This window comes from Crocuta crocuta, unplaced genomic scaffold (genome assembly GCF_008692635.1).
Source record: "Crocuta crocuta isolate KB4526 unplaced genomic scaffold, BGI_CrCroc_1.0 scaffold48, whole genome shotgun sequence".
In the NCBI taxonomy this organism is placed as follows: Eukaryota; Metazoa; Chordata; class Mammalia; order Carnivora; family Hyaenidae; genus Crocuta; species Crocuta crocuta.
The window spans coordinates 3,003,641-3,016,558 of record NW_027533089.1 but is presented as its reverse complement, the minus strand read 5'-3'; the positions used below and the strand labels follow the sequence as shown (position 1 = coordinate 3,016,558).

General features: G+C 39.0%; 1 protein-coding gene across 1 annotated transcript in view; it reads left to right on the top strand.

Annotated features, from left to right (window-relative positions):
* CDC14A (cell division cycle 14A) overlaps positions 1 to 12,918 on the top strand; it is a 145,061-nt gene that overhangs the window by 65,979 nt on the left and 66,164 nt on the right.

The following is a 12,918-nucleotide window of genomic DNA, read 5'->3' as shown; positions in this document are numbered from 1 at the left end:
TGTTGAAGGGCAGATGAAAATTGACAGTTCATGTATAGGAGCTTTTTAACGTGGAGACAAAGCTTGTGTTTTTCCTTCTACCCCTCCTGGCTTCTATAATTTGAAAGCCCTTTGTAAAATACAATTCTACTTTTTAGAAAAAGATAATTATTTCAGTCAGCTTGGACTGGTGTAACAAAGTGCCATAGACTGGGTGGCTTGTAAACAACAGAAAGGTGGTTCTCAGTTTTGGAGGCAGGATCCAGTGGTCACGTTCTGGTGAGGGCCCTCTTTGGGGATGCGGACTGCTAACTTGTATCCTCACATGGTAGAATGAGACTGAGAAAGATCTCTGGAGTGCCTTTTAGGAGGGCACTAATCCCATTCATGAGGGCCTCACCCCCATGACCTAATCACCTCCCCAAAGTCCCGCCTCCTAACCATCACCTTGGGGGTTAGGATTTCACCATGTGCCTTTTGGGGGACACCAACATTCAGTCCATTGTAGTAATAATGATTATATTAATCACTCTACTAAGTTCTAAACAAAGTGGTTGAGAATATATGTCTTAGAGGCAGAGATACTGGGTTTGAAGGCTAATTCTGCTTTTTATTACCTGTGGTAAGTACGAGCTCCTTGAGCAAGTTACTTAGTCTCTCTGAGCCTCGGTTTCCTTTTCTGTAAAATGGGGTTTACAGGGCTATCCTGGGGATTAAACGAAGTAATGTCTTTATCATTATGCCTGGTACAGTGCCTGGCTTTTGTTTTTCTCCTTGTTATTAGTACTATTACTATTATTAATAAAAAATAAGGATTTTCCACAAGGGCATAAATATGAATAGGAAATATTTCTTCCTAATGATCACACTTCTAAGCTGGGGCAGGCAGATTTCTAGGCACAAAATTAACTGCACAATACTTAGGTTGTATAAAAATAGAAGACAAGATTAATTCTGGCAGAGATTTGGGAAAATATCATACTCATTTAAACTGAGCTTTCATTTTTTTAAAAACATTTATTTATTTATTTTGAGGAGAGAGAGAGAAAGAGAGGAAGCATGTGGGCACAAATGATGGAGTGGTAGACAGAGGGAAAGAGAAGAGAATTCCAAGTAGGACCCTTGTCAGCACGCAGCCCAGCTTGGGGCTTGATCCCAGGAACCCATGAGATTATTATCTGAGCTGAAATGAAGAGTCAGAAGCTTAACCAACTGAGCCACCCAGGTGCCCCACCCTAGATTTTTTTTTAATCTGCTGGGAGCTTAACACTTTAAATTTTTTTTTTTTTTTAAATGAAGACCAGTTCAAAGGCTTGATGGCTGGTGTCTTTATGTGCCCTTTTCATCACATTCCTGTTTCCATTTGTGCTCTATATTTTTAATGTCTTTCTAATAAAGAAGTTTTAAGGCTACTGTGAATTTAAATAAAGCTCTTATTTAAGATTTATTCATTTAATAAAAATTTATCTAAAGAATCTCTTCTGTAAAGCCTTTCCTCATTTTTCTAGAGAGGCTTGGTAGGTCCTTTGCCTGTAATTCCCCATTATATTTTGTGTATTACATTTGCTACGTACATAATTAAAGCAAATGTCTTGTATTTATTTGTTTGCATGGGTGGCTCTCCAACAATTATGGCTGACTCTTCTCAAGGACTGGGATTGGGCTCTTATTTGCGTGCCAGGGAATACCTACTTAATTTATTTATGGCTTTTTCTGTGACAGACTTAGGGATCTTAGGAGGATAAGAACAATAACGTACTGGTTTTAGGGAACTCAGTGCATAGTTTATAAATGTGTAGGTATGTAAGACAATTATCGTGCTTTGTTAGATTCCGGAGATAGGTGCTATGGGAATACTGAGGAAGGAGGTTTAAACCTGAAACTGAGGACTGGAGGAGATGTTAGAGGTAGGCACAATGATTGCCTTTTCATGCTAAGATGAAAACTGGAAAATAACAATCCAGGTGTTGATTTTAGGTGCTGTGATTTCATTTGCATGACGTAGGTTGTCTTTTATAATGGTAGGTTAGGCAGGATACTATATAGTACGATGCTTGCAGTACAGGCACATTACTATAACTGAAAGGACTATCTGACTGAGGTTTTGCTTTTGGATTTATCTTAAAAATGTTTAAATTATAGGTTTATAGTAACAGGTAAAAATTCTGTAAAGATGAGAGAAATAAAAATAAAAAGAGTTGGGTAGCTTTACTGCCTATGCTTTTTTTCCAACCAGTTTTATTGATATGTAATTGACATCAATGGATTATCGTAATACATTTAGTCAACACCCATCACCTCATAGAGTAACAAAAAATGTTTTTACCCCTTTTGAGGAGAACTTTTAGGACCTACTCTCTTAGCAATTTTTAAGTCTACCATACAGAAGTGTTAACTGTAGTCATCATGTTGTAGATTACATCTTCAGTAGTTATCTTATAACTGAAAGTTTGTACCTTTTGAGCACGTTCACCCGAATCCCCATTTACTGCTAGGATTGCACTGATTATAGTAGACTTTAGAGATAGTTGGATTTCTGGCTGTTGCGACACTCAAGGAGTGTTTGTTGTGATGTTACTGTTTGCAAGTCAGTGTTAGGATGTTCCGTTTAATTGTAAAGCAGTTGTGTCAAAAAATGTACTTTTGCTTGTGTTAAGGATAGCCCATGTGTTTGTCAAGAGTGATTTTAGCTGAAAACTAGAGGAAAAGAGTATTTTTCACCTAGTTCAGTTCCTTGAGTCCATCCATCTTTATTATTATTTTTAATGTTTTATTTATTTCTAGGAGAGAGAGAGAGAGAGACAGTGTGAGCAGGGGAGGGTCAGAGAGAGAGGGAGACACAGAATCCGAAGCAGCCTCCAGGCTCTGAGCTGGCTGTCAGCACAGAGCCTGACGTGGGGCTCGAACCCACGAACCATGAGATCATGACCTGAGCCGAAGTTGGACGCTTAACGACTGAGCCACCCAGGCGCTTGAGTCCATCCATCTTTAGTGTTGGCTCGGCAGTTGGCCTTCCAGGCAACAAGGACCTTTCAGTTCTAGGGTCAGATTCAGCAGAGTTTGAATTGGCAAACCTGGTGTGAATCTTCTTAGGTACTTTTCCTTTCAGTGTACTACCAAGTTCATAGTCTATATTATTGACCAATTGTTCTACAAACTCATATTAATTGTACTTGTCTAAGGTCCCATGAGACCACTAACTCTTAGTGGAATTCTCAGATTGTTTTCTTGGCAGTCAGTGGCCGTGGTTTTCAAATCTGCATTCTCTGATGTTCATAAAACAGTATTTGTGAAAACATGGAAATTGCAGAACTCTTGATTTTGATCTTTTGTGCTCTTAAATTTATTTTACACTTACTTCTTTTTTTATGGGTCCATATATGTCAGTTTAAGTTTTTTTTAGTATTGATTATGATTCATAAATCTGCTAAAGTCAACTTTTCTATGACATATAATATTAAATGGGGAGTGAAACAATATAGACCATAACATTGGGTCCCAGTTTTAAAGACCAGTACAGAAAGCATGACAACAAACATTGACTGGGTACAAAGGTAGGATTGAGGTAGAGTGCTCTGCTGATACCCAATGGAATAAAACTGGTTGAATGTTGAATGTTCCGTCTCCAGCTGTTAGTTTAGCTTTTTTCTTTTCTTTTCTTTTCTTTTCTTTTCTTTTCTTTTCTTTTCTTTTCTTTTCTTTTTCCTTTCCTTTCCTTTCCTTTCCTTTCCTTTCCTTTCTTTTCCTTTTTCTTTTTGAATGTCTTTTCCTGGACATTTTTTGTCCAGGAAATGCATTTTTTGTGTGGCTATTTTATGTTAGCTTGGAGAAGAGGGTAGAACTATAGGTAGGATTTCCCAAAGTTATGTTGGTTCTTATACTTGGTTTTAAAAAGTCTGAGAGGCTTTAAAAAATACTGGTGCCCGGTTCTACTCCCAGAAATGTTGACATAATTTGTCTGGGGTATTAGGTTTGGGTGTTGGGATTTTCAAAAACTTCCTGCATAATTCTAGAACTACTGCTCTATATGATCTGCTATGGTAAAATAAAAATAAACAAATAAAAAGATTCAAAGGTCAGATAAGCTTAGAACTCTCCATCTTGGAGATTTAAAAAGCACATTCTTGGAGGCCCTAGGTGGCTCATTCAGTTGAGCATAGGACTCTTGGTTTCCACTCAGATCATGATCTTGAGGTTTGTGAGTTCGAGCCCCGCCTTGGGCTCCATGGTGATGGTGAAGAGCCTGCTTGGGATTCTGTCTCTCCCTCTCTCTGCCCTCCCCTGCTCGTTCTCTCTCTCTCTCCAAAGTAAATAAACTTAAAATAAAAAGCACATTCTCATTTTAAAGATTCTGAATGGCTCTGAGTAATAAAGCGACCTGTTTAACTTAGTTTAACTCCAACTTTTCCAAAGTACTTCATCCTGAATCCCTTCCCACTCCCCCCAGTTTCTGTTACTATCTGACAGCACCAGCGTCATGAAACGCTCTAGGACACATTTCCTGGTCCACACCTGTGTGGAACAAAGTGGATCTCTTGGGATTTGAATAATATGCTGTCATTTGTCGGACTGTTTTTGTGTTGTTTCCTGAGAGTCTTGGAAATAGATGGCTTATCAAATAATGGTATTTTATCTAATATGAACAGGAACATACAACTTTTCTCTTAGAGCACTTGTGAGGCTAGAAAACCTTTCTTAGCAGAGGACCCACAAGCCTCCCAACGGCAGTCCTTTAATGACATTTGTCATGAAAACGAATCCATTCTGTTTGTATTAAGGGCGGGGTTTGTTGTGTTCGGGGATGACTCCTAGTGATATCCCTGTTGCTGAGCTGTGTCTTAATGTGACTGAGCCTTGGTGGGAAATCTCCGAAGCAATGACTGTAGATCATCTGGGCATGCCAGAGCTTGTAGGTCTCTAAACAAAGGCTCAAAGGGGTCAACCACTTAGAACTTGGCATTAGGCTGCCTTCTTTCTTCTAAAGTAAAGTAAACATGTGCTGGTAGATGTTAGATGTAATTGTAAAATCTATCTCCTCACAGAAAACGTTAAGCCAAATATTTGTTAGCTTAAATACGATATTGTGATTTTTGTCAAAGTGTATTTAGCAATTAACTTTGTATTTCAAAGGGAAAGTTTTCCTTACCATGCTTTTCTCTCAAGTATCATAAATGTAGAAACACAATTTATTTTACCCTTTAAAAGATTTTACTTTCATTTTCAATTTTTCCTTATGATGGCTACCTCTTTGCTTTCTCAGTGGTGGTCTTTGGGGTTATTTCTGCCCCCATGGATCTTTAATAAACCTTTGTTTTAAACGCTTGGTGTGATGAAAAAGATATGAAAAAGATATGCATTAGTTTTGAGTAGTGAGACTGTGCCAGTTTCCTGAATGTAGAAAATAGATAAAAATAGATGGCTTATCCAGTACAAACTGTTGAATCCATTCTCAGCAGCTGGGGCATGTTGAGTAACTTGGACTACCATGAAAAGCAGACTCTTCATCAGATTTTTCTTGTTCAAGTGGTAAATAAGCACCGTTATATAGGATCTGAGAACAGAAACAACTGTCTGGGTCTTTATGACACACTAAAAATGTGTAAGGAAGTGAGTGACATCTATTCTCTGTTTTTGGAACATGGCAGTGATTCAGNTCCATTCTCAGCAGCTGGGGCATGTTGAGTAACTTGGACTACCATGAAAAGCAGACTCTTTATCAGATTTTTCTTGTTCAAGTGGTAAATAAGCACCATTATATAGGATCTGAGAACAGAAACAACTTGTCTGGGTCTTTATGACACACTAAAAATGTGTAAGGAGGTGAGTGACATCTATTCTCTGTTTTTGGAACATGGCAGTGATTCAATGTGGAAATTGGTTCAGATAACNGGGGTCAGTAGTTCCTAGCCACTAGAGCCATTCAGATATAAGATGAATGGTCTCCTGGTAGTGATCATTTATTCATTCATTTGACATTTAAAACATTAATGGAGCCAACACTGTGCTAGACTCTGGGCATGCAGACATAAAGGACACGTTCCTGGTCCCTAAAAATCTCATGATCTTGTGCAGTTGTGTAGATGGATTTAGGTCAGTGCTTGGAAGGGTGCTTAGATAACCTTTGAGATCCTTTCCAATCCATGGCTCTGAAGATATTGGCATACCTCCTAACTAGTTGCTATCCAGAGAACTCACAGAGAATCATGGAATTAAAACATATGTAGATCATAGCCATCCCCAATATTTCTTCTGTCAGCTCTTTTTGTATTCTTTAGTGTAGTTTCTACATTTTATTTATTTATTAATGTTTATTTATTTTTGAGACAGAGAGAGACAGAGTGTGAATGAGTGAGGGGCAGAGAGAGAGAGGGAGACACAGAATCCGAAGCAGACTCCAGGCTCTGAGTCTGACACGGGGCTCAAACCCACAAACCACCAGATTATGACGTGAGCTGAAGTCAGACGCTTAACCAGCTGAGCCACCCAGGAGCCCCTAAAGTCTCTATATTTTAAACCCTGTGCCTCTGTTCTTCATTCTTTCTTCACTTCCAACAACTTCATTACCGGAAATACCTTCTTATTGCTTTGTGTGAATGTATTCTTTCATTTCTGGATTTGGCTCCACATTATTAACATTTACAAGGTTACTTCTTTCTGACTGATGTCTATATTCTTAGGTTACAAGCTGTGGTATGTTGGCAAACAGGCTCTGTAAGTAAAAAGCATTTGTTGATTTCTGTGGTATAAATACAGCCAGCAATGCTGATTTGGGATTTACAAAATTCCTGAATATTCAGTAATCACTTCTTGGGAGCCTATGCTCTATGGCAATAGTGAATTCAGCCCTTTCTCTTTTTATCTCATTGTGGAGGGTGATTCTAGTTTTCTTAGATTTAATGTTTCTTCTATTCCTTTTCTGCAAAATAAGTACAAAAACATAAAAAAGATTCCATAGCTTCATCTATTCAAATATTCATTCGTTTAGTTTTTCATTCAGCAAATATTTGTTGACTGTCTTGCTTCATCTATTCAAATATTCATTCGTTTAGTTTTTCATTCAACAAATATTTGTTGACTGTCAGCCACTCCCAAGGTCATAGTTAGTGGCTTTTTATAATCGCTTCATAATACTTTTATGGTTCGTCTGGCTATTATGCTGGACGTCACATTTATGAAGAGAGTTGTTGGGATGGATGATGTTTAGATGGTCAAGCATGAGGTTGGGTTAAATTTATATTTGGATGTGTCTAGACAGCTCTTAGCTATAACATTAGTCTTCCATATTGGGGCTAGAGATGTAGGATTTATTCTTCAGCAGAGATGAATGATTAGAAACCCTGGGTATTTGGGATGTGAACTTCTTTCTGAATGAAGAGCAGTGTTGCCTTTTAACTCCTGTTTAAGGGAGTTGATGCCATGCATGACACAACTATCATGACAGATAAAGGTAAGAGCTGTGGTTTCCCTGGACAGCATGGGGTGTGCATGCTTCTTCCCACATTTAAAGTCTGTGGATGTCAGTGGTCCTTTAGGAGAGAGAGAATGAACAATACATGTCCTCTTATTCAACTCAGTAAATATTTGGCTCAATAAATATGAATGAATGAATAAATGAGTGAATGAATACATTGATAAATGAGTAAAAAAGCAAACCAGGAGTTAAGTAAACAATTGGGAGCTATAGTTGCAATTTAAACTGTGGGAGTTTAAAACTTTATATCACATTAATGTAGTGATTTAAGTTGTAAAAGCTCTTTATAGCCTCTCTGAAGTGTCTGGGTTAAAATAAATGTGTGCTTAATATCACTTGACAAGCTCCTTTACTTAATTGAAATGTTTATTCAATATCTATTTTGTTCTAAGCAGTATTCTAGGTACTAGGGAGAGAAGGGTAAGTAAAAAAAAATGTATAGATCCTGTCTTCTTTGAGGCTGTTAAAAAGAGAGAGGCAGAGAATCAAATAAGCATGCCATAATATGTCAAAGTATGTTTGATGAAGTACAATTGAAAAAAGCTGGGGACGTGCTCTAGCCAGGGTGGGGTGGAGATTTTCCCCCGGAGACTTTGATCTTTTAGTTGGGATCTGAAGGATAACTAGGGTGACTTAGGCAAAAGGTAGCAGGAGACCTGTGACCAGCAGGAGCAAAGGTCCTGTGATGAGATCAGAGGGCCTATCTCAGGCAAGGCCTTGTGATGGGCAGATTGTGGAGGAGCATAAAATGAGGAGGCCTAGGCAGGCAGAGCCAGATACCACCAGGACTTCTGTTCGTTGACATTTTGAACTTTCCTGCAAGAACAGTAGAAGTCAGTGAAGGGTTATAGTTGAAGAGTGACTGGATCGGATGTGCTTTAAAAAAAATTATCACTCTGGGTGATGGGAGAAGACTGATTAGAATGGCAAGGTGTGGGTGGAAAGGCTGTTGTGGGAGTCCACCTGAGAGGTGGGGGGGGGGAGCGGCAGGGATCAGAGGGAAGTCAGTTGAGGCAGTTAAGAGGGAGAAGCAATGGGACACGGTAGTGGTCAGGATAGAGGGAATGAGAGATGCAGGAATGTCAGTTCTAGCTTGAGTGATTGTGGAAGCTGTGTCTTTTAAGAGATAGCGCTGGAGGACTGGATTATTGCTGTTGTTTGGGGGTGAGGACAGGTGTAAGAGGGTCTTCTTTCATAGGGAATATGAGATGCCTTAAGACACTCAAGTGTGAAGGTCATGTATGTGGCTAAAAAATATTTATTTATTTATTTTGAGAGAGAGAGAGGGGGATGGAGGAAGAGAGAGAGAGAGAGAGAGAGCGAGAGCAAGCAAGGGAGGGGCATAGAGAGGGAGAGACAGAGAATCTAAAGCAAACTCCATGCTCAGCGTGGAGCCTGAAGCAGGGCTCAATCCCATGCACCTTGAGTTCATTACCTGATCTGAAATTAAGGGTTGGATGGTCAACCCACTGAGCTACCCTGGTGCCCCTGTTTTGCAGTTTTAAGGAGTTTGTGCTAGAGACAGAAATGTGAGGGTCATTGGGTAGATTGATGGCAGTTTATATGGATGAGACTGTGCAAGGGCAGTTCTCAAAATGTGCTCCTTCCTACCAGCTTCATCAGCACCCTCCCAGAGACCTGTTAGAAATGCTGATTTTCAGGTCCTGCCCCCATTTGATCAGGACCTCTGGTGGGGTCCAGCATTCTGAGTTTAAGGAACCAGCCAGGTGATGCTGATGCATGGGAACTAATCCTGGGCTAGGGAAAGAGCATGGAAGTGAGAAGAATTTGAGTCTGGGATTGAACCTTGAGAAGCTCTAACTTTTAGGGATTGGGAGGTGAAGGATGTCCTTGCCAGGGAGATTGGGCAGTCACGGTGTTTGGAGAGGTAGAAGGAAAATCCAGGAATCCAGTGAAGACAGTTTTCAAAGGAGTGAGTTATTGTTGCTGACAAATTCTGTAAAATGATGCTTGGGAAATGTTCCCTGGGCTTGGAAGAAGCAGATCCAGAGGGACAGAAGGTAGATTACTGATTGCAACAGTGGGCAAGGTAAGTGAGCAGTCACTGCAAATGGGAACAGAATTTCTTTTTTCAGGGGATATAGCTGCTTTGGAATTCATGATAATAGGAATTGTGAATATAATATAATGTGAAAATAATTTTGAATATAAAAGTAATCACCAAATTGTACACTTTAAAAAGGATAAAGTGTGAATTTTATCTCAATTAAAAACAAAACCCCCCAGGCTTAGCAGTATGGAGATAATTGGTAACTTTCGTGTGACATGTTCTTGGCGTGGACGAGGGTGGAAACAGATCAGAGATTGTTAAGATGTGAGAGGAGGGAAAATGGATCAAGGAGAGAAGTTAATTCTTCAGAGAAGTCTTGTTTTAAAGAGGAGGCCCAAGAGAGGGTGGTGATTGAGGGGAGATGTTGAGTCAAGAAAGTTTGAGATTTTTCTTTAAAGAGACCTGAAAGTGTTTAAATTCTGTTGAGAAGGAACAGGAGAGATTACTGGAGAAGAAAGTGATCGTCAGTTGTGTTGAATGAAGATACAGTTGAGAGTCGAAGGGACATTGCTGTGGTTAACAGAGCCTGGTGTTTTCCTAACCTCCATCTCCATTTCTTATAACAAAATAGGTGAAAAAAAGTCCTGAAGCAATCCTCCAATTCAAACTTGAATGTTGTATGGGGCAGGTATCTTGCTGCCTTCCAGGGCCAATCATTCTGTTTTCTGATGCTTCTAACTTTATTGCGGGTTGAAGGAAATCTGCAGGGAAGATTGATTTGCAACATGGGAGAAAAAGTTTCTTTTATAGAATAAAATCTCTCAGCTTCTTAAATGCACTTTCAATCTTATTTCAGTCACTTCCTTCATTCTCATCTCCAGAAGAACACAATGCTGCCAATTCCTGAGCCTTTTGGGAAATCTCTAGTATTAATTGGGTGGATTCTCTGACTTTGTCACCTTAATATTCTGTTTTCTTTGTTCTGCAATTTATTACCACTCCTCTGTCTGATTTCCAGTTTTCAAAATTTTATTGCTATCTTCTGCTCTCTTATTCTCCCTGAACTTGTAAGATTCCTTTCTTTTTAAAAATTTTGTAACATTTTTATTTATTATTGAGAGACAGAGAGAAGAACAGGGGAGTGGCAGAGAGAGGGGGTGACACAGAATCTGAAGCAGGCTCCAGGCTCTGAGCTGTCAGCACAGAGCCCAATGTGGGGTTCAAACTCACAAACTGCAAGGTTAGGACTCGAGTCGAAGTCGGTCGCTTAACCGACTGAGCCACCCAGGTGCCCCAGTTAGATTCCTTTCTTAAAAATCCTTTCAAAATTCTCTTTTTAGTGTGGTTTTGGTAGATACACGTGTTCAGTCTGCCATCTCTACCTTCTCTTTCTCTCTCTCCTTCTCCCCGCAGAGAATATATAACATGTTTTTGTGTCCGTTCACTTTTATGGTTACTCTCCTTTGTCTAAGTAGGAGCCAGGTCCCACTAATAAGCCATTTCTCTTGCTCAGTATGGGGCAGGTTTGCGTAACCTATTTGTCTTTGCGCCACTATCATGAGGATTAATTCTCCTGAGGAGTGGGTGTCATGTCCTTTGGTGTGTCATCGCCTTTCCCCAGTTCTGAGAATGTGACCTCATTTTGTTGCATCCCTTATTATATTTCAAGCTGTAAACTTCTACCTGTCTTTCCAGCCTGCTGTGACTGCTTTGTATCCTAATTCTGTCACATGGCATGTTAACTCGCCTTCCTCTCTCAGGTCTATATATTTGATCACCAGGTCACCAGAGCTCCCTTTTCAGTCACTAGTAAAAATTGTGGTTGTGACAGGCCAAGAGATATCATGATAATGTCCCTAAACTTTGCAGACAGTCAGAAAGACTAGGCCTGGAGCTTTTCTGATCACCTACATATGTGAATTTGTTTAGGTGAGTCTAAGCATGGGAAAATATACTTCAGAGAATAAGGAGCACCTACAATTCTTAAAATTGTTTTACTCTTTTAAATAAAAAGGTGTTTTTTTTTTCTTTACCGAAGCAGGAGTTTTTAATCTAGGGTCTGTGGAGATAGTTCAGAGAGTCACTGAGTTTGGATGACAAAAAAGTGACTTTGTTTTTACTGATCTTACAACTTAGAAGACTACATTCAATTATAAATGTTGGAAATAAACTATAGTAGTATTTACAATATGAATGTCACAATAGAAATTACAGACATTTTTATATCCATTATAATTTTTACATGCATCTTATATATTTCACATTTCTTATTATTTATGTTCATTCCTTCTTCAAAATTATAGTCATTGTTAGACCTACTAGGTCTTGTTATATATTAATAAAACAGTAAATAAGTAAATATGGTATTATAAATTCTTTTTTTGTATTTTGATAAATTTGATCAAATTAGTCTTCTGTTATTCATATATATTTTATTATATGCATTTAAAAACATCATTCTGAGAAGAGGCGTTCACAGGCTTCATCAGATTTCTAAGGGGTCCATGACACATGAAAGACTCTGAACCCTTGAGCCAAAGAGACAAGTATCTATAAAAGAATATGTGATTTTTGATATATCCTCCTATTTTGTCTTAGAGCTCAAGCTATACCTTTCTCTGGTTTAGTCCATTAAGATTTGGTTTTTAATATGTGGTTTATGTCTTTACAGGATATTTGGAAAAGGAGCTATTTTGGTTTGCACTGACCCATGGCTTCAGATAGCATTAAAAAAATAAGTGTTGAAATGAGATTTACATATCTAGAATAATCCTTCCTATTAACATAGGTTAACTTTGAAGTTTCAAGAGCATCTGGGTGGCTCATTCGATTAGACAGCTCGGGTCTTGATCTCAGGGCCATGAGTTTAATCCTCGTGTTGAGTGAGGCTTAAGCAAACAAAACAAAAATCTTTGAAGTTTCAGAACTTAAACATTTCTGTACATTGCCTTGCTAACTTCCTATTTTTATATTAAGTTATCAGGATGTTGAAACCCAGTGACATTGAAGCTTCACTTTAATTTATGGCTTACCTGCCATAGGTTCAAGTTACATTGGATGGTTGTGATGTAAAACTCAGTTTTATGTTAATTATATGTTAAAGTCCTTAAAGGTCCTTTTCTTCCCATGGAGCGTCATCTTCTGGCACCTTCCCTACTGCTGCCCTTGAACTGACTTTGTGTGGTGCATTAACTCTGTCATTGGCAGGTGCCTGACAGCCCTATTCCTTCGGGTCAGCAATGGGGGCGGGGCAGAGAGACTGAGAGCCTGGAGGTCAAGTTTCTTGCCTTGGACACCTTGGAACATTGCTAGTGTTAAAGCTCCAGTGCCAGTTCTTGCTTAACTGACCTGAACTTGATACTTCAGTTTTATGTTGCCTAAAGCAGGTCTGCTAAGTTGCTCTAAAAACTTAAATAAAGTATGAAGTACTCAATTTTCGGTGTAGTGGCTTCCCACT